At 36.9% G+C, this 23,341-nt stretch overlaps 1 non-coding gene across 1 annotated transcript; it reads left to right on the forward strand.

Moving 5' to 3' along the window:
* The first annotated feature begins 22,492 nt into the window (after positions 1-22,492).
* LOC145714827 (U6 spliceosomal RNA) lies at positions 22,493-22,599 on the forward strand. Its single transcript, XR_014137018.1, has one exon. It is a non-coding gene; the product is annotated as a U6 spliceosomal RNA (small nuclear RNA).
* The last annotated feature ends 742 nt before the right edge of the window (positions 22,600-23,341 follow it).

A 23,341-nucleotide genomic window follows, 5' to 3' on the forward strand; every position in this document is an offset into this window, starting at 1 on the left:
GCGGGGACCCCAATAGGGGGCTAATCCCACAAACCTGGGATCATGATCTGAGCCAAAATCACTCAACCAACTGAGACACCCATGTGCCCCTACCCCCCCGATATTTCTTGTACAGTCACAGAATTATACATAACAACACTATTTGTAATAGAGAGGAGGGTAGTGTAAAAAGAAAGTAAAACAAAACAGTCACAATAAGAAAAACAAAAGACTAGAAACAATTAAAAACCTATTATCAGGAGAATAGATACATTTTCAGTGCAAAAAAGCAAGACCCAGAAGATTGCATAGAATGATGCATTTTTATGAAATGCAAATACAACTAAAATTTTTTGTTGTTGTTGTTTTTTGTTTTTTTTTTTTATCTCCAATATTTGTTCTTTATTCACTCATTGAAAATGCATTTATTAGGCACTGGGCATGCATAATACATAGATTACATAGAGATTTCTCTGTGGTAGGTAGAACAGTTAAAAAATTACTGTCCTTATTTAAATGGATCCCTCTTAAAGTATTAGATTTAAATGTTACTCAGTGTAGTGGTATTATTAATGTTTGTGATAAAGTTTCATATTGATGTTATTTAACTGAGAGAATTTCTCTGATCAGTGGTATCTGGTTTCATTTTTTTTTTTTTTTTGCCACAGATTAGTTTTTATTTTTTATTTTTTTAATTTTTTTTATTTTTATTTTTATTTTTTTGTAATATATGAAATTTATTGTCAAATTGGTTTCCATACAACACCCAGTGCTCATCCCAAAAGGTGCCCTCCTCAATACCATCACCCACCCTCCCCTCCCTCCCACCCCCATCAACCCTCAGTTTGTTCTCAGTTTTTAACAGTCTCTTATGCTTTGGCTCTCTCCCACTCTAACCTCTTTTTTTTTTTTTTTTCCTTCCCCTCCCCCACGGGTTTCTGTTACGTTTCTCAGGATCCACATAAGAGTGAAACCATATGGTATCTGTCTTTCTCTGTATGGCTTATTTCACTTAGCATCACACTCTCCAGTTCCATCCACGTTGCTACAAAAGGCCATATTTCATTCTTTCTCATTGCCAAGTAGTATTCCATTGTGTATATAAACCACAATTTCTTGATCCATTCATCAGTTGATGGACATTTTGGCTCTTTCCATAATTTGGCTATTGTTGAGAGTGCTGCTATAAACATTGGGGTACAAGTGCCCCTATGCATCAGTACTCCTGTATCCCTTGGATAAATTCCTAGCAGTGCTATTGCTGGGTCATAGGGTAGGTCTATTTTTAATTTTCTGAGGAACCTCCACACTGCTTTCCAGAGCGGCTGCACCAATTTGCATTCCCACCAACAGTGCAAGAGGGTTCCCGTTTCTCCACATCCTCTCCAGCATCTAAAGTCTCTGATTTGTTCATTTTGGCCACTCTGACTGGCGTGAGGTGATATCTGAGTGTGGTTTTGATTTGTATATCCTGATAAGGAGCGACGTTGAACATCTTTTCATGTGCCTGTTGGCCATCCGGATGTCTTATTTAGAAAAGTGTCTATTCATGTTTTCTGACCATTGCTTCACTGGGTTATTTGTTTTTCGGGTGTGGAGTTTGGTGACCTCTTTATAGATTTTGGATACTAGCCCTTTGTCCGATGTGTCATTTGCAAATATCTTTTCCCATTCCGTTGGTTGCCTTTTAGTTTTGTTGGTTGTTTCCTTTGCTGTGCAGAAGCTTTTTATCTTCATAAGGTCCCAGTAATTCACTTTTGCTTTTAATTCCCTTGCCTTTGGGGATGTGTCGAGTAAGAGATTGCTATGGCTGAGGTCAGAGAGGTCTTTTCCTGCTTTCTCCTCTAGGGTTTTGATGGTTTCCTGTCTCACATTCAGGTCCTTTATCCATTTTGAGTTTATTTTTGTGAATGGTGTGAGAAAGTGGTCTAGTTTCAACCTTCTGCATGTTGCTGTCCAGTTCTCCCAGCACCATTTGTTAAAGAGACTGTCTTTTTTCCATTGGATGTTCTTTCATGCTTTGTCAAAGATGAGTTGGCCATACGTTTGTGGGTCTGTTTCTGGGGTTTCTATTCTATTCCATTGGTCTATGTGTCTGTTTTTGTGCCAATACCATGCTGTCTTGATGATGACAGCTTTGTAGTAGAGGCTAAAGTCTGGGATTGTGATGCCTCCTGCCTTGGTCTTCTTCTTCAAAATTACTTTGGCTATTCGGGGCCTTTTCTGGTTCCACATGAATTTTAGGATTGCTTGTTCTAGTTTCGAGAAGAATGCTGGTGCAATTTTGATTGGGATTGCATTGAATGTATAGATAGCTTTGGGTGGTATTGACATTTTGACAATATTTATTCTTCCAACCCATGAGCACGGAATGTCTTTCCATTTCTTTATATCTTCTTCAATTACCTTCATAAGCTTTCTATAGTTTTCAGCATACAGATCTTTTACATCTTTGGTTAGATTTATTCCTAGGTATTTTATGCTTCTTGTTGCAATTGTGAATGGGACCAGTTTCTTTATTTGTCTTTCTGTTGCTTCATTGTTAGTGTATAAGAATGCAACTGATTTCTGTACATTGATTTTGTATCCTGCAACTTTGCTGAATTCATGTATCAGTTCTAGCAGACTTTTGGTGGAGTCTATTGGATTTTCCATGTATAATATCATGTCATCTGCAAAAAGCGAAAGCTTGACTTCATCTTTGCCAATTTGGATGCCTTTGATTTCCTTTTGTTGTCTGATTGCTGATGCTAGAACTTCCAGCACTATGTTAAAAAACAGCGGTGAGAGTGGGCATCCATGTCGTGTTCCTGATCTCAGGGAAAAAGCTCTCAGTTTTTCCTCGTTGAGGATGATGTTTGCTTTGGGCTTTTCATAAAAGGCTTTTATGATCTTTAAGTATGTTCCTTCTATCCCGACTTTCTCAAGGGTTTTTATTAAGAAAGGGTGCTGGATTTTGTCAAAGGCCTTTTCTGCATCGATTGACAGGATCATATGGTTCTTCTCTTTTTTTTTGTTAATGTGATGTATCACGTTGATTGATTTGCGAATGTTGAACCAGCCCTGCATCCCAGGAATGAATCCCACTTGATCATGGTGAATAATTCTTTTTATATGCCGTTGAATTCGATTTGCTAGTATCTTATTGAGAATTTTTGCATCCATATTCATCAGGGATATTGGCCTGTAGTTCTCTCTTTTTACTGGGTCTCTGTGTGGTTTAGGAATCAAAGTAACACTGGCTTCCTAGAATGCGTCTGGAAGTTTTCCTTCCCTTTCTATTTCTTGGAATAGCTTGAGAAGGATAGGTATTATCTCTGCTTTAAATGTCTGGTAGAACTCCGCTGGGAAGCCATCTGGTCCTGGACTCTTATTTGTTGGGACATTTTTGATAACCGATTCAATTTCTTCACTGGTTATGGGTCTGTTCAAGCTTTCTATTTCCTCCTGATTGAGTTTTGGAAGAGTGTGGGTGTTTAGGAATTTGTCCATTTCTTCCAGGTTGTCCAATTTGTTGGCATATAATTTTTCATAGTATTCCCTGATAATTGTTTGTATCTCTGAGGGATTGGTTGTAATAATTCCATTTTCATTCATGATTTTATCTATTTGGGTCATCTCCCTTTTCTTTTTGAGAAGCCTGGCTAGAGGTTTGTCAATTTTGTTTATTTTTTCAAAAACCCAACTCTTGGTTTCGTTGATCTGCTCTACAGTTTTTTTATATTCTATATTGTTTATTTCTGCTCTGATCTTTATTATTTCTCTTCTTCTGCTGGGTTTAGGCTGCCTTTGCTGTTCTGCTTCTATTTCCTTTAGGTGTGCTGTTAGATTTTGCATTTGGCATTTTTCTTGTTTCTTGAGATAGGCCTGGATTGCAATGTATTTTCCTCTCAGGACTGCCTTCGCTGCATCCCAAAGCGTTTGGATTGTTGTATTTTCATTTTCGTTTGTTTCTATATATTTTTTAATTTCTTCTCTAATTGCCTGGTTGACCCACTCATTCGTTAGTAGGGTGTTCTTTAACCTCCATGCTTTTGGAGGTTTTCCAGACTTTTTCCTGTGGTTGATTTCAAGCTTCATAGCATTGTGGTCTGAAAGTATGCATGGTATAATTTCAATTCTTGTGAACTTATGAAGGGCTGTTTTGTGACCCAGTATATGATCTATCTTGGAGAATGTTCCATGTGCACTTGAGAAGAAAGTATATTCTGTTGCTTTGGGATGCACAGTTCTATATATTTGTCAAGTCCATCTGATCCAATGTATCATTCAGGGCCCTTGTTTCTTTATTGACTGTGTGTCTAGATGATCTATCCATTTCTCTAAGTGGAGTGTTAAAGTCTCCTGCAATTACCACATTCTTGTCAATAAGGTTGCTTGTGTTTGTGAGCAATAGTTTTATATATTTGGGGGCTCCGGTATTTGGAGCATAGACATTTATAATTGTTGGCTCTTCCTGATGGATAGACCCTGTAATTATTATATAATGCCCTTCTTCATCTCTTGTTACAGACTTTAATTTAAAGTCTAGTTGGTCTGATATAAGTATGGCTACTCCAGCTTTCTTTTGGCTTCCAGTAGCATGATAAATAGTTCTCCATCCCCTCACTCTCAATCTAAAGGTGTCCTCAGGTCTAAAATGAGTCTCTTGTAGACAGAAAATAGGTGGGTCTTGTTTTTTTACCCATTCTGATACCCTATGTCTTTTGGTTGGCGCATTTAATCCATTTACATTCAGTGTTATTATAGAAAGATACGGGTTTAGGGTCATTGTGATGTCTGTATGTTTTATGCTTGTAGCTATGTCTCTGGTACTTTGTCTCACAGGATCCCCCTTAGGATCTCTTGTAGGGCTGGTTTAGTGGTGACAAATTCCTTCAGTTTTTGTTTGTTTGGGAAGACCTTTATCTCTCCTTCTATTCTAAATGACAGACTTGCTGGATAAAGGATTCTCAGCTGCATATTTTTCCTGTTTAGCACACTAAAGATATCGTGCCAATCCTTTCTGGCCTGCCAAGTTTCAAAAGAGAGATCAGTCACGAGTCTTATAGGTGTCCCTTTATATGTGAGGGCACATTTATCCCTTGCTGCTTTCAGAATTTTCTCTTTATCCTTGTATTTTGCCAGTTTCACTATGATATGTCGTGCAGAAGATCGATTCAAGTTACGTTTGAAGGGAGTTGTCTGTGCCTCTTGGATTTCAATGCCTTTTTCCTTCCCCAGTTCAGGGAAGTTCTCAGCTATAATTTGTTCAAGTACCCCTTCAGCACCTTTCCCTCTCTCTTCCTCCTCTGGGATACCAATTATGCGTATATTATTTTTTTTTAGTGTATCACTTAGTTCTCTAATTTTCCCCTCATACTCCTGGATTTTTTTATCTCTCTTTCTCTCAGCTTCCTCTTTTTCCACAACTTTATCTTCTAGTTCACCTATTCTCTCCTCTGCCTCTTCAATCCGAGCCATCGTGGTTTCCATTTTGTTTTGCATTTCGTTTAAAGCGCTTTTCAGCTCCTCGTGACTGTTCTTTAGTCCCTTGATTTCTGTAGCAAGAGATTCTCTGCTGCCCTCTATACTGTTTTCAATCCCAGCGATTATTTATGACTATTATTCTAAATTCACTTTCTGTTATATTATTTAAATCCTTTTTGATCAGTTCATTGGCTGTTGTTATTTCCTGGAGATTCTTCTGAGGGGAATTCTTCCGTTTGGTCATTTTGGATAGTCCGTGAAGTGGTGAGGACCTGCAGGGCACTTCCCCTGTGCTGTGGTGTATAACTGGAGTTGGTGGGTAGGGCCGCAGTCAGACCTGATGTCTGCCCCCAGCCCACTGCTGGGGCCGAAGTCAGACTGGTGTGTGTCTTCTCTTCCCCTCTCCTAGGGGCGGGATTCATTGTGGGGTGGCGTGGCCCGTCTGGGCTACTTGCACACTGTCAGGCTTGTGGTGCTGGGGATCTGCTTGGGTGGGTAGGCAAGGTGCACGGGGGCAGGAGGTGTAGGCTTAGCTTGCTTCTCCTTGGGTGATCCACTTCAGGAGGGGCCCTGTGGCAGCAGGAGGGAGTCAGATCCGCTGCTGGAGGTTTGGCTCCACAGAAGTACAGAGTTGGGTGTTTGCGAGGAGGGAGTAATTTCCCTGGCAGGAACTGGTTCCCTTTGGGATTTTGGTTGGGGGATGGGCGGGGGAGATGGTGCTGTAGAACGCCTTTGTTCCCCGCCAAACTGAGCTCTGTCGTCTGGGGGCTCAGCAGCTCTCCCTCCCTTTGTCCTCCAGCCTTCCGGCTTTCTGAGCAGAGCTGTTAACTTATGACCTCCCAGACGCTAAGTCGCGCTTCCTGTCGGAACACAGTCCGTCAGGCCCCTCCGCTTTTGCCAGCCAGACTCGGGGGCTCTGCTTGGCCAGCGAGCCACCCCTCCGCCCAGGCTCCCTCCCGCCAGTCCGCGGAGTGCGCACCGCCTTGCCGCCCTTCCTACCCTGTTCCGTGGGCCTTTCGTCTGCGCTTGGCTCCGGAGACTCCATTCTACTAATCCTCTGGCGGTTTTCTGGGTTATTTAGGCAGGTGTAGGTGGAATCTAAGTGATCAGCAGGAAGCGCGGTGAGCCCAGCGTCCTCCTACGCCGCCATCTTCCCAGCAACCGACCCATTCATTCTTTAGTAGGGTGTTCTTTAACCTCCATGCTTTTGGAGGGTTCCAGACTTTTTCCTGTGGTTGATTTCAAGTTTCATAGCATTGTCGTCTGAAAGTGTGCATGGTATGATCTCATTTCTTTTGTACTTAATAAGGGCTGTTTTGTAACCCAGTATTTGATCTATCTTGGAGAATGTTCCATGTGCACTCAAGAAGAAAGTATATTCTGTTGCTTTGGGATGCCGAGTTCTAAATATATCTGTTAAGTCTATCTGATCCAATGTATCATTCAGGGCCATTGTTTTTTTATTGATTCTCTTTCTAGATGATCTATTTATTGTTGTAAGGGGAGTATTAAAGCCTCCTGCAATTACCACATTCTTATCAATAAGGTTCCTTATGTTTGAGATTAATTGTTTTACATATTTGGGTGCTTCTGAATTAAGTGCATAGACATTTATAATTGTTAACTTTTCCTGATGTATAGACCTTGTAATTATTATATAATGCCCTTCTTCATCTCTTGTTACAACCTTTAATTTATCGTCTAGTTTTTCTGATATATATATGGCTACTTCAGCTTTCTTTTGACTTCCAGTAGCATGATAGATAGTACTCCATCCCCTCACTTTCAATCTGAAGGTGTCTTCAGGTCTAAAACCAGTCTCTTGTAGACAGCAAATAGATGGGTCTTGTTTTATTTTTTTATCCATTCTGATATCGTGTCTTTTGGTTGGAGCATTTAATCCATTTACGTTCAGTGTCATTATTGAAATATATGGGTTTAGAGTCATCGTGTAATCTGTAGGTTTCATGTTTTTCAGGATGTCTGTGTTATTTTGTGGTCCTTGCAACATCTCACTCAGAGAGTTCCCCTTAGGATCTCTTGTAGGGCTGATTGAGTGGTGATGAATACCTTCAGTTTTTGTTTGTTTGTAAAACCCTTTTTCCCTCCTTCTATTCTGAATGACAGACTTGCTGCATAAAGGATTCTTGGCTGCATATTTTTCCTGTTCATCACATTGAAGATTTCCTGCCTTTCCTTTCTGCCCTGCCAAGTTTCAGTATATAGGTCTGCTACTACCCTTATGTGTCTACCTTTGTATGTTAGGGCCTGTTTATCCCTAGCTGCTTTCCGAATTCTCTCTTTATCCTTGTATTTTGCTAGTTTCACTAGTGTATGTTGTGCAGAAGATCAATTCAAGTTACATCTGAAGGGAGTTCTCTGTACCTCTTGGATTTCAATGTCTGTTTCCTTCCCCAGATCAGGGAAGTTCTCAGCTATGATTTGTTCAAGTACACCTTGAGCCCCTTTCTCTCTCTTCTTCTTCTGGAATTCCTATGATAAGGATATTGTTCTGTTTGATTGGATAACTTAGTTCTTTAATTCTCCCCTCTTGATCCTGGATTTTTTTTATCTCTCTTTTTCTCAGCTACCTAATTTTCCATAATTTTATCTTCTAATTACCTATTTTACCCTCTGCCTCTTCAATCAGCACTGTGGCCACCTCCATTTTATTTTGCACCTTATTTATAACATTTTTATTTCATCATGACCATTTTTTAGTCCCTTGATCTCTGTAGCAATAGATTCTCTGCTGTCCTCTATGCTTTTTTCAAGCCCAACAATTAATTTTATAACTATTATCCAAAATCTTGTTCAATTATATTGCTTAAATTGATTTTGATCAATTTGTTAACTATCACTGCTTCCTGTAATTTCTTTTGAAGATGATTCTTCCATTTCATCATTTTGGCTAGTTTTCAGTCCCTTATACATTTTAAAACTTGTTTTGTGCTCTGTACCTGTTATCACTGGTATATTAAAGCGGGGTCATACACTGTCCAGGGCCTGGCCCTCCAGGAGGAGTTTATTTTTTCTTTTTCAGAGATTGTTACTTGCTCTCTATTGTTGTAACTTTGGTTATTTTATTACCCTACTCATAATGATATTTTGTACCCTCTACTGGTGTGCTTTGATTTGTCCTTTGAGTAGCCCTGTGAAGTAAAACAGGCAGACAAACAGGAGCAACAACACACTAACAGAGAAGCAAATAACACAAACAAGCAAATAAACAAAAACAAAAACTAAAGACTAAAAAACAAAAATCCCAAAACACCAACTACAAGTAAAGAACAGGGTGGATCCAGTCCTGATGGAAGAGCACATAGAAAGAGAGAAATTACAGGAATTGGGGAAAAAGAAAAAAATAAACATTGACTAGGCAGACAGACTACAAGTTTTAATCCAGAGAGAGAGAAAGGAAAATAAAGAAGGAGGTGGGGGAAATTAAATGAATATAAAGTTACCCAGACAGAGAAACTATATGGCTTGATTACTCCAGAGAGAGGGAAAGGCATGTAAAGAAGGGGGTGTAGAACATGTATGAAGACAATGGATTAAATATGTCTGTTTAGACAAACCAATAACCAGAGTAACCAGCCTAAGGGAGGGAAGAGAGAAGGAGAAATGAGGGGGAGACTACATCTATATATCCAGTATTGACCTAGAGTTATCCCAGGCAATGCTGCAGCACTAGTCTGGAGAAGCAGCGTGCAGGGTCTGTCCAGCTCTGGTAGATACAGTTACCCAGTGCAAAGGGGTGTGGTTTGGTGTAGTCTGGACCCATCTCCACTATGGGCCCCAGGATTGATCCCAGAGGCCCCACATTGGTGGTGGTTGTTGGGGGAAGTGGTGATCCCCCAGTCTCTTTTCCACAGAGCATGACCCAGTGGAGTCTGAGTTGTCCTCACTGTGCTGCGGGTGCAAACAGGGCAGTCTTTCTGGCTCAAGCAACTCCCCTGACCCTGCGCTTGGCTAGGATTCAATATCCCACTCTGTGCACTCTGGCACTGGGGAACTGCTTCTCAGTGTGGCCCAATATGTGGTTCTGGCTGGCTTTGTCTGTGTCACAGCACTTCAGGAGAGGACCGCCTTCTCCTACTGTGGACTGCAGCACTGACCTGGCTGCCGAGCCCCGGGGGGGTGGCGGATGCAGGCAGAAACAGGCAGGCTTTGTCTTTTCCCACAGCAATCCAGGGAGTGGGCCGCTTTCTCCTACTGTAGACTGCTTCACTGAACTTGCCACTGAGCCCCTGGGATGGGGGGCGGGTGGCAGATGCAGGCAAGCTTTGTCTTTTCCCCCAGCACTCCAGGGAGAGGGCCACCTACTCCTACTGCAGACTGTGCCCTTGGCCCAGCCACTGAGTCTGGGGGTGGAGGATGCAGGCAGGCTTTGTACTAACACACAGCCTTCCAGGGAGAGGACCACTTTCTCCAGCTGCAGACTTCGCCCCTGACCTACCACCGCAACCAAGGCTGGATTCCCTCCTTCCCAGGTGCTTGAACAGGGAGCAAGCCCCAGTCCAAAGAAAGACCCACGGTTAGAGATAGGATCCCTCTCAGTCTCAGTCCAAGGTCTTTCTCCTGTCTAGATACAGTCCTACACTTCCCTAGCCACTCTTTTTGTTCCCTTCGTCTCTCCACAGAAGGGGTCCCTCCCCTCTGTGCCCACGCGGCCTTTTTAATCTCCCCCTCTTTGCAATCACCCCATTATCTTCTCTCCAGTTTTCTCATTTTCTTCCTGGTAGATTCAGTCTCTTTTCCTCCCAGGCTCTGGATTCAAAGTCCTTTGGCTTCAGAAGTTCTTTGTTTTATAAAATATACAATTTGGATGGAAGAGGCATTACATAAAGTATGCTGTTGAAAAGGAAAGTTGAAAGACCAGTGGTCCTGAAAAGTCACCTGTAATGAGCAATAAAATAATAATGGGTCATCATCTGTTGTTAAGTTCAGAAAATTCGTAAACTCATAAAAAGAAATGAATAGAAAGCACCAATTGTTTCTGTGTATGAGAATTGAAGAGCTGTTATTACTGAAAACTTGAAAGTGCAATGGAGTAAATAATAAATTAAAAAGCTTCTGACTTAGGAATGAGATCCCATCTTTCTATGAAGAAAAAGTGAATAGGTGGGTGAAGGTATGGGTAGTGCAATTTTCTAAGATAACCCTGGGAATATGAAATTCAGGAATTTTATATAATGGATGTGGCAAACTGTTATGTGCAGGAATTAAAATATAACAGCAGCACAAAATTTGAGGCTAATTTTACTCATAGGTAGCAAAAGGCTACAGTGTACCTATACCATTTTGGGGAGAAAATATTTGTACAAAACAAACCCACATGTGCAAATGCATAGTTTTTAATCAGTGCAGCATAGTATCATCTTAAATTAGCACCTGCATGTTGTTTAGGGAAGAAACAGATATTTTAAAAAATCCTTTGAAACCTATGCTCTATATTATCCGTGGAACAAGACTAACATTCTTAAACTCAGTGCTTTAGTCTGCAGCTTTCCCCATTCTGCATTAGGGATTTTGATTTCATGCTCAGAAGAATTGAGGCAGATAGAAATTATTCAGAATTTGGAAAAACAAGGAAGCTTCAATTAATGGGATGCTGGCAGGCAGCCTCTACAGTGCACATTTTACTCCCGCATACATTTTGTGCATACACACTCATGCATATTATTTCTTTTACCTTTTAAAAAGACGATCATACTTTAGTAATGAAAGAATGCTTCTGAATAGAATTCAAAATATGTTATGTCCTAGCAGTTTAATTTAGCAGTAACAAAAGGGGAAGTATGCAAATCCAATTTTAGAAACAAAGATGAACTGCTGACATATTTGATAAAGGCAAGTTCAATTTGAAAACCAAACAGTGTTTCCCTCAATGTGTGTCAGACCTAATTAAACTTAAGTTTAATATTATGGAGGACAGGTAAAGAGCTCTCTGTGCTTAATATATGTGCGTGTGTGAGGAGGCATGGAATAAAGAATACATTTGGATTCTTACTTGAGGTGTTGGCGAAGGAACTTGATAGGTTATATCAAAAGGAGTTGAAACCTTTGTTCCATTTTTTTCTCAATGGAATATGACATTAGTTCTTGGTTCTTAGCCAGATTTCAGGACAACTACTGGACATAGAATCATAGAATACATAATAATATAACAATGTTAGAATTCAAAAAAATTCTTTCGTAAAGAGTTTTTTATTATTTCATTTTATTACAGGAGCATAATGTGTAGGTGATACAAATTTCCACAAAATAAATTTAACAAAAATATTTCTGATTAAATAATATATTTTATTATGATAAAAATGAACAAATGGTATGGTTTTATAGCCATTTGTGTCTTAGGAAGGTTTCAGAAATAATCAGTTTGAGAAGTGAGAAGAGACCACCTATTCAGGGCTACATTGTTATTTGTAGTGAAGTTGTGTCATTCTAGGCATGTCAATTCTATACTGTAGCCATCTCAATGTAGACAAACTTTGTCCAAAGTTGAACATAAAGATAAAGTCATATTTCAAAGAGGAAGCATATAGAAGTTACTAAGTGCATAGATGCATGAAACTGATACTCCAGAATGTACCAGATGAAAATATGTAGTTCATAGCCTTCAAGATAAGCTCTTCTTAAAATAATATTTCCTTTAATTTGGGTCGTGAATGCAGCTATATCTTTCAAAGAGGAAGGTGTTAGAAGATGTTGAATAAGCAACTGGAGAAGACAGCAGAGGCAAAGGTTGCCTTAGCAGGATGCAAATTGATAAGCAGGAGGATAGTTCTAAGAAAAATCTACATTAAAATAATAGAACGTAATATTAAGCTAGTGCACTCAAAGATCAATGGAAGCAATAAGCTTTTTGTTTTGTTTTTAATATCAGACACTTTATTACAAATGAAAAAAGTAAATACACTAAGAACTGTACATCAAATGAAGAAAGGAATGTGACTTGGAGAAATGGAAACTTCCAAATCAATTAGCAGCATATTATCAGGGCAAACTGACCCTATTTTTGAATAATATGAAACTTCTTGAAATTGGCAAGCCATGGCTTGGTGGCCATATTCACTGAGCAATATTTGTTATTCATTTCCGGGCTTCTGGCACTTCTTTTTTATGATGCCTCCATACTGAGTGGCATCTCTTGCACACTGATCTTTTATTTTACATTATTTGTTCTGGACTTTTTTTTGTTTTTTTCAGTTTTTGAAATCACACAGTTTTTTATGCAATAGGAAATTCTCTAAAAGGCAACTTGCAGGATGATTGCTGTATAAAAGGGCTAAGCTTGAAATAATGACTATTAACGCCACTGACTTAGCAGGAATGTCTCCACTTTGTTCAGTACACATTTGTTTTTTTGAATTCATTCCACTAGGAATTTTGTCTCTGACTTTGGGGTTGTAATCTTCTATTCTCCTCTATTCTATTTTCAGTTTGACAATAAATGTTACTAACTTTCACAGAAAAGCCTAAAATTCAGAGAAAAGCCTTTTGGGCTGCCTTAAAGGGACTATGGGTCTGTCAGTAGTGGGAAGAAAGATTGCACTGGGATAATGGATGAATATTTTAACTGGGTAAAAAATGAGCTTTTTTTTTATAAATGAGAATCGTCTGAACTTGGTTTTTATTCTTGTTTTAATTTCAGGAAGAACATTCACAATATTTTCTTCTTTTTTTTTGGTTTATTATAAATTTATTCTCTCACTATTGGTAGCAAGAAAGCAGTTTTGAAGAATTGGTTTTGATGATTTATCAACATTTACATACAAAAACAATTCACCAAATAAATTTCTACAATCAGGTATAGAAAACAGGCAACTGACTTTTCTAATGATTAACTATTGAGCAACATTAAAAATATTATTCAAGAAACAGCTTTTTTCTTTCTCTCACCATTGTCAAAAAGGTCTACTTAATAGCAATTATTCAAAGGCAGTAAGAGTGAAATGCAAAAGTTTTAATGAGAAAAGAAACTGTGCAAGAACTCCATTGTTTTATTTACCATTACACAGTAGCACTGCCACATTTCTTCAGGACCAATACCTTGGAATGCCTTCAGTCATGATTAACTACATCAAAAGTCAAGGCATCTGCCATCTATGTTCATATCACAATCATGCCCACTTGAGGCAGAGTATAGAGATGGGAGAAGATAAGCATATGCTCATAAATAAGGCTTCTGTGAAAAGCTATATTGACAGGGCATTTACATTTTGGAAAAAAGTCCCAATTGAAGGTTTGCAAGCATTGTAAAACATCCCTTAATACTCTGCATGGGTGTCTAAATTCATTTAACCAGCAGATTGCTTTTACCCATTAAAATATAAAATATTTTAATGAATATGTCAACTGCAATTACAGCAATGCTATTTATTTGCTAGTGTTTATTTCGTATAAATATCATTTCCACTTCCTTTTTTAACCTAAGTTCTAACAATAGAATAAAATATTCTTATATTTGACAATTTTAATTTTTATTAATATTTTTCTGAAATTTTGTGAGCTTCGAAAAGAAAAAAAATTCATGGTACTTTTAGGTTCGGGAAGTTGTGAAAATTTCAGGAGAATGTCTGATCTTGAAACTATTCCAGCTTACTTCTGAGAGTCATGAAGAGCTCTTGATTTTAGAGAAGTTTTATATTCTTAGTAAAAACCCATTCTTCAGAGTCCCAGACTAAATGGAGCCAACATTGACTCCTTAGAATTCTTTTATCCATAGTCTTTCTTGATGTGTGTTTGAATCAAAACAATTTAATATTATGAATTTATGCATGTGCAAATGTCAACATATTCCCCTCCTAAGCCCAGCCAAAAACTATTGCCAGTAATGATTTTCTCACTTTCTGGACAGATCATATATTCTGATTGCATATTGATTTAAATGATTTAATTTTTTTTTAAGTTAAATTCCAAAATCGCTTAGGCAAGGAATTTTAAAGAATTGTTGACTTCTTAAATGTATGTTGGAAGTAGAGAATGTTAAGTAATCCATATATATTCTTGGAGACTGGTTCACTGGGGCTTGCTCTAGTCTTTACACATGATGCTGAAGAGGACCGAAAGAATATAGGTGCTTTCCCAGAATGTCAGGGTACAGACCAGTGCGTATTGCCTGGGTAACAAGGATGGTGGCTCTCTCAGAGGAAATTTGAATGGTGTTATTTTTCCTGTAACCCATCAGATGTGTGTTCTCATATATTTTATAATTTTAGTTGATTGCTGACATTAATTCCAGTAAAGAGTCCAACATTCTGTGAGGATTCTCATTTTTTCTGATCAATTTTCTCTGAAATTCTGTGCCACCTGTCACATGTGTCAGGCTCTTTTGAGGTAAAAGTAGAGTTTTAAATACCAAAAACATCTAAATGTGCAAAGTAGTGCCTTAAATATCCTTACATTAAGTTAACAAACTCTATATTTTAATGGGAGACACTGATCAGTAGTCATTGAGATAAGTTAATGCACTCTAGTGTCACAGACTACAATTTAAAAAAAAATACCAGATCTATCATTATAATCTTTATCATCACTATCATTGTAAATTTATATTTATTGAGCACCCACCATGTTCCTGATATTATACTAAGAGCTGGAAGAACATATTGCAGTAATACTCAAAATATACATTTATTTGTGCACATTAGGCCTTCATGTATATTAGGAACTGAATCAGAAACACAGAAATCAAGTACTATTGAATAGTGAAATATCAGTATAAGAAGAGCAGAGATTGTTATTGATATATTAGTATAGCTTTATATTTTTTTTCAATATTTCACCTTTTGGGGGAAGAAGTTACTGGTAAATGTGCTGGGTCTGAGCAAGCAGATGAGGAAGAAAAAAATAAAGAATTGGGAAGTAAGCTATGGGAAGTGTAAAGGAAATGCAGAGTAAGGGGAAGATACGACTTTTATGCAGTGCAGTTTCCACCAGGACTTCTTTTTCCTTTTCTTGATAATTTTTTGTTTCTCCCCTATTTGGCACAGTCTCCCAGATGTCGCTTTTTGTGACTACTGTCTCTGATAGCTATGCAATGATCAATAGGTATCAGTAGGGAGAACTGGATGGAGGAATGTTTCTCTGGGAGCTTGTACCCAGGGAAAAATTCACTTATTTGATATCAGATCTGGGCCAGTCCTGAGAAGCATTTTTTCTTTGATTTTTGTAAACAATATTTGAATGATTTGGGCTACAGAATAGTATAGTGGAAAGAGAACAGGCTTTAGAGTCAGTCAAACAAATTCGGGTTATGTAGCCATGAGCAAATTACTTAAACTTGCTTAAGTATCAGTTTCTTTATCTGAAGATATAATAAAAAATAGCACCTGCCTCAGACCATGGTCATTAGGATTCATCATAATAACAATATACAATGTTAAATCTAGTGCATAGAATATAGTGAAAACTAAGTAAATATTAGTTCTAGTACGTGCATTTTAATAAGAATTTTTAGGTAGTCTGTGAATTAATAACTTGAATGTTTATACATGTAATATGGTAATGTCCATATTTTTGTTTCTGCTGTGCATGAATATTTTAACTATAATATTTAAAAAGACTAAACATGAAGAGGATAATAGCTTTGTGTTAATTCTGTGATTTTTTTCCTGGGGAAAAAAACCAGAAAGGATAGATCAAAAGATCATGAATATATTATACTACCAAAAGGATCAGCCAACTGCAAAGTTGAGAAGCACTATATTAGAAGATCATACCCCAAGTAGACTTATGGATTTGCATTTTTATTCCTGGTCCTATACTATAAAAATAAACTCTCCTAAAAATTGAATTACATCAAAATCAAAAATTATGTTAAATATGGCTTTGGAAATATTTGTGGGATAGACACAAAATGTACTCATCTCTGTACTAGGTCAATAATATGATTACACTATTGACATAGTCTCAGGTCCACATTGCTTTGCAAACATGATCTAAAACCTGTCCAATTTTTTGATTGTTTTAAATTTGTTTTTGTATTAAACATCATTTAGAATGATTGGTCTATTGATTGGACTTGGAACTATATATTTTTACGATAGCTTTTGTCAGTATTTATTTGTATTTATTGCAAATTGTTTCAGAATTACTACTTGTTTTATATGTGGTTTGAGGCAAGTTGTTTCAACCTTCAGAGGCCTCATTTTCTTCCTATGCTCATGAGGTGTGAACTAGACAATTTTACATCTCTGTCATTTCATAATTTGATAACTTGAAGTATAATACTGCAGAATTATACTTGGTAAGAGTGATAGAATAAACCAAAAAATTTTGAATACAATTCAAATAACAATACATGTTTTTTGAAAGCCCTTTAAAATTATAAAGAACCATATAAGAATAAGAAATTATTAAACTTTAATGAGTTTAATTTAAGAAATAAATAAAAAGGTTAAACACAAGCCTTGAATGTGACTAGAATCAAATTTAACTACCCTTTTGGGCATAACAGTATTTGCTTTTCATACTATTTATTCTCTAATAGGTATAACAGGTTGTGGTAATAATGGTAATAGCAGCAGCAGCAGCAGCAGTAATACCTACTATTAGTTAAACATCCACTGGGTATCAGTCATTCATGATATGTATGTATATATTTATATCTGTTTCTCTATATACATATATGTCTTAAATTTTAAGGTAGGTAGCATCGTCCTCAGCTTACTGATGGAGAGGAAACACAAGAGAATACAGGTTGACATCTTGCTTACATTTTAAAATTAGCCAATGCCACATCTGAGATTCTATTCTCAGACCATTTTACTTCATTCAAGGTGTACTTTTTAATCACTCTCTTGAGGCCACCAAATGTCTCCTTTCACTTATTTATTATTTTCCTCCTTCCCCTTCTACTCCTACAACTTTTGTTTATTTGTTTTAGATTCCTAGTTTTTAAAACTATTGACAAAAAACACAGCTTGAAGCTAAAACCTCTACAAAGTGACTTGCTCTGGTCAAATGCTGAGTTATCAGAATATGGATTGCAGCAAATTCATAGATTATATTTTCTGATATATTGCAATGTTTGCATGTTCCTCTTACCTGGTACCTTCTCTCTATATATTTTTTAAAGAAGACAGTCTTAAATATGCTTAATATACCTAGCAAACATTTTCAAGATGTTACTTAAATAAGCATAATTGAAAGAGAGGTATATTTAATTTCAAACGTGAGCACATAGACACATTCACATTTTATTTTCCTTCGCTTCTGGGAGGGCCTGGGTTAGATTTGCTGATTGAAATTTTATGTTTCCCAATTTATCAAATATTTACCAATGACATAATGGGCTTTTTACAGGAGATATGTTAGGCTAGTTGAGACATTGGTTCATGGCACATAGCTACTGTATCTCACAACTGTGATAATGGTCAGTGAGATTTATTTTCTCTCTAAAGTCTGAATTCAAATTTCAATTGAAAAAGTTGAATTGGAAATGAAAATTATTTTATCATTCTGACATTAAAGTTGATCTTTAAGAACAATGCATGAAGGAAGATTAGGGATATTAATGGATTATTCAGACTAAACTCAAACAATAAACATTTATTATAATTTGGTAAAAACTAATATTTTATGGAGGAATTAGAATATCCCTTGAATACTCCAGGAGATGTTTATACTCATTAACATGAGGGGGAAACTATCAGCTTTTTAGTTTAATAAAAAGTATTATTTGGGATTTGGAATAGTGAAAATACTGTGACACTGTACTAGAAGTATGAAAGTTCAAGTGGCTGTTTCATTCTTTGGTGACTCCATGTGGGTTAAATTCAATTTGTCGTTTATCTTTGCTTCTCTCCTCCTTCTTGCATCTATTTCCATCGTTGATTTCCTTTTCCATTCTTCTCATCCATTCACTCAACAACCTTTGTCTTAGCATGAATTGTGACTTGGCCACCAAGTTGGTGTTAGGGATTCTGAAATGAAAACAAAAGAAAGCAAAACAAAAAGTCTACCCTTAAGTAGTTTTCTGCATCACGCCACTATTTATTCATTCAATAAAAATTATGCTAATTATATGTGTGTCCACTTAAGTCTTGAGGCTATTTGTGACCGAGAAGTAGATTTCCTTCAATTTCTTATAGTTTTGTGACTTTTTCTTCAATTGGTTCTTTTTCTGGAAAGAATTGCTAATGACCAAGGAAAAGAATTTCTCTGCATGTGGAGCACACTAACCAATATTGGAAAATATCCAATTATAATTTACTCTGTCCAAATAAAATATTGTTTTTATAATTTTGAATTTTTCAAAAGCCATTCTTATTTTCACTTTGACCTCAGTAGATAGACTCAATCGTAAACTCAATGTTGGTATATTTATATCATATCAGGTAGAATAATAGACAGATTCATAGGACAGGAATATATCTTGAAAGGAAATTTTATTTTAAGCATGGCTTTCTATAAAGATCATTCTCACATTATCTAAAAGATAGAAATGGAATCCAGAATATTTTTCAGTAAAATATTCTAACCTTCTAAACCCTCAACATTTCTTCTTATTGTTTTAAAAGACCAAAAAGACACAGCATTTGTCAACTTGGAGACTTAATTCCATCTGACATTATTTTGTCTTTAGAGGAGGTATCCAAAAGTGTTTAATAATAAATCTGAAGGAAATCTCTTTTCATATGTTTGAAGGAGAAAATATAGACACATTAGGTAGGAATCTATTCTTTTTGTAGCCAAATGATGCCCTCATTCTATTTAAGGTTATGCATTATCTTAAGTGTAGGGAGTTAGTTCCACTGAAACATCATTAATTCAGCTGACACCAAGGATTTGCTCCTTTCACAGTATAATTAGCTTTATTTTATAGACTTATTTATAATTCCAATTAACTCTATTAAAATATGTATTATAGGGGCACCTGGGAAGACTCTTAGTTTCAACTCAGGTCATGATCTCACAGTTCATGAGTTTAAGCCCTGTGCAGGGCTCCATGCTGATAGTATGGAGGCTGCTTGGGATTGTCTCTCTCTCCCTCTTTCTCTCTCTGCCTCTCCACTGCTCATGTTTTCTCTTGCACTCTCTCTCACAATAAACTTAAAAAATTATGTATTATGATTTTTAAGGGGCTATAAGAGGCAATGTGGATGGATCAGCACACTGCTTCTCTGCTACTTGAAGAAACATCTGCAGTACTAATGGTTTCAGTTGTATAATTTCTTTATAAAGAATAGCCCATGCAGGGCACCTGGGTGGCACAGTCAGTTAAATGCCGGACTTTTGGTTTTGGCTCAGGTCATGATCTCACAATGTTGGAATGGAGCCCCACATAAGACTCTATGCTAACATAGTGGGCTTGGGATTATCTCTCTCCCTCTCTCTCTGACCTTATCCCACTCATGCATGAGCACATGCTCTCTAAATAAATAAATAAATAGCCCATGCAACTGTGGCATTAGAAGATGTCTATTGTAACACATATATTTATTTGGTATAAATCCCTTGTATTTACACAATATTTGATAAGAAAATCATAAATACCAAAAAGTCCCCTTCCTTTTAGTTATCATGTAAGGTCAATGAAGTCACTTTTCACCCACCAATGTTCTTGAAACATCTCCAAAGATAGACACTCATTCTAATTCCAATGACGACTTTACAATTGCTATTTGTGTCACCAATTTACTTAAGCTAGCCATACTCAGCAAAAGGAAGGCATATTTTCCCATGAATTCAATGCCAGGCATTATGTTTTACATCTCCCCAAAATTAGTACTTTGGGAGATGAGTTATAGTGGCTATCCGTCATTAGCATCTTCCATCAGATCAGATTGATTCTGATAGTTAAAACTGTCTTACCAATCACAGGCATGCGAACACAGCTGTTTTCCAAAGTGCTTGCAGTTTAAATATTTGTTTACCTTTATTTCCAGTCTAAGATGCTACAGTAACCTATTGATTTCCTAGAAGCTATGTTCTTTTGTTTAGCTATTTCCTGTGCTTTTATTAATTGGTGTGTTGTTTGTCAATCGTAAATTACTCCACAAGTAAGAGTAGTGCTTTATCTATTTTATGTAAGAACTTGAAGTTTACATAATTTCCCTCTGATATTATTAAAGAAAAAGTCTCTATTATTTTGCCTAATTTCTTAATTTTTAATAGTTTTTTTTAAATTAATTAATTTATTTTGGGAGAAAGAGAGAGGAAGGGAGGGAGAGAGAGAGAGAATGCACATACACAAAGAGGGGAGAGACAAAGAGAGAGGGAGGAGAGAGAATTCCAAGCAGGTTCTGCACTGTCAGCATGGAGCCAAAAGTGGGGCTCAAACTCGCAAACCATGAAATCAATACCTAAGTCAATGATTTCCTCATATTTTTAATTATAATTGAAAGACAGCATTGATATAGTAGAGAAAACTTATTTATAAATTTTAAGGCTTATATTTTTGTCTTGTCTTGGTTGCTAAGTATTTGAATGACATCACATAACTTTTCAAAACCTTAGTTTCCTGCCTTTCAGATAATAACACAGCCATTAAAGTTCTTTGAATAGCAATACATTATATTAAATATAAGCCAAGATTTTTAACATTGCCTTGAAAACCTTCTGCATTATTTGTGCTTTCTCTCCCCCTAAAAGTTTAGTAAATTCTGCCTTTGTTTTCTCTTCTATTTCTCTTTCCCTATAATGAAGGAAATGATAATATAATGTCTGGAATTATCTTAATTCTTCTTCAAAAATTATAACCCCTAAATTTTTCAGTTTGAAAAGAGTTCATTATTATGCTTATATTTGAAATACGGATATTCTCTAAATGTTACAAAGCTACTTCTGTCTTAACAAATAGATATATGAGATAAAATGATAGGAGGGGCTATGTTCTTTCTGTAGAGTGAGATACAATTTCTGGAAAGTAGAAATATTTTTCTTCATCTGCTTCTCTTCCACTCAGCCTGGCAAGTGCTTGTGGGGCGTGCCTGCTTGTCAGCCTGGCAAGTGCATGCTTGTCAGCAGGAAAATTTGGCAATGTAAATAATTGTGTCATTCTTTTCAGTTTAATGGAACCAGGGCTCCACCTTCTTCAAATCCTTTGCTTAATTGATATACTAAATATCTCATATTGTTCTAATTGAAGATATCAACAAAATTCCACTCAGGAGATGAAAGAACTGTGAGATCTGTTGGCAAAGGAATTCTTAGACTGAAGAGTTGTCATTTCCTCATTCATTTGCCAGATTAAATTGACTTAAAATAAGGTACTTTGTAGCATGTGGCATAGCTAGACAGGAGTAAGGCTTTTTTTAGTGTTTATTGATTTTTGAGAGAGAGAGAGAGAAAGAGAGAGCACAAGCAGGAGAAGGCAGAGAGAGAGAGAGAGAGACACAGACTCCAAAGCAAGCTCCAGGTTCTAAGCTGTCTGAACAGAGTCCAATGTGGGATTGAACTCACGAACCATGAAATCTTGACCAGAGCAAAAATCCGATGCTTAACTTGCTGAGCCACCCAGGCACCCTTGGAGTAAGGCTTTTAAATTTATTATTTTGTATATTATTTTGCTTTCCTGTTTGCTCCACTCTGGCACAAGTATCCTGACTACACTGTCAATTGGGATCCAAGTAGTCTAGATATCATTTTAATTTTGAAGGAATCATTTTATTGTAAGTCACAGACAGCTAATTATTTCACTTCAGATACAAAGAACATTTGTTGAAAGAATACTATAGTTTGTATGCTGAACATTCATCTTCCCAGCATATCAGCCAGAAATAGTAGGGTCAGTTTTGATTCCTCCCTCTTTCTCCTACCTTACATCTGGCTTATGAGGAAATAGCATTGATTTAAATATGACCACTTCTTACATGTCCAGTGCTATAACTCTTATCCAAGCCATGATCATTTCTCATTTGTACTTGTCTCTGTGCTTCACCCTTGGCTTTATAGTCTACTCTCAACACAGCAGCTATTATAATTATTTAAATTTAAATTAGATCAAATTACTCTTTTTTAAAAAAAATTTAAAACTGTGTTTCACTTTATTGCACTTTGTGGGTACTGTATTTTTAAATTTTAATTAATTTTTGTGCTTGCTTCAGCAGCACATATACTAAAATTGGAATGATACAGAGAAGATTAGCATGGCTCTTGTGCAAGGATGATGTGCAAATTCATGAAGCATTCCATATTTTTTCTATGAAGCCAGGATTACATTGATACCCAACAACTAAGCCCCAATAAAGACAGAGACCCCACTAAAAAGGAGAATTAGAGGCCAATATTCCTGATGAACATGGATGCAAAAATTCTCAAAAAGATGCTAGCAAATCGAATCCAACAGTATATTAAAAAGATTATTCACCGTGATCAAGTGGGTTTCATTCTTGTGTTGCACGGCCGGTTCAATATTTGCAAATCAATCAGTGTGATACATCACATTAATAGAAGAAAAGATAAGCATCATATGATCCTGTCAATAGACAAAAGCATTTGACAAAATACATCCTTTCTTAATAAAAACCCTCAAGAAAGTCAAGATAACAGGAATATATGTTAACATCATAAAAGCCATATGTGAAAAGCCCACAGTGAATACCATCCTCAAAGGGGAAAACTGAGAGCTTTCCCCGTGACATCAGGAACATGACAAGGATGTCCACTCTCACCACTGTTGTTCAGCATAGAGTTGGAAGTCCTAGCCTCAGCAATCAGACAACAAAATGAAATAAAAGGCATCCAAATAGGCAAAGAAGAAGTCAAACTTTCACTTTTCACAGATTACATGATACTCTACACAGAAAACCTGAAAGACTCCACCAAAAAGCTGCTAGAACCACTACATGAATTCAGCAAAGTCACAGGATACAAAGCCAATGTACAGAAATTGATTGCATTTCTATACACCAATAATGAGGCAACAGAAAGAGAAATCAAG

The sequence above is a fragment of the Panthera onca genome, chromosome X, assembly GCF_046562875.1.
Source record: "Panthera onca isolate mPanOnc1 chromosome X, mPanOnc1 haplotype 2, whole genome shotgun sequence".
NCBI classification, from domain to species: domain Eukaryota; kingdom Metazoa; phylum Chordata; class Mammalia; order Carnivora; family Felidae; genus Panthera; species Panthera onca.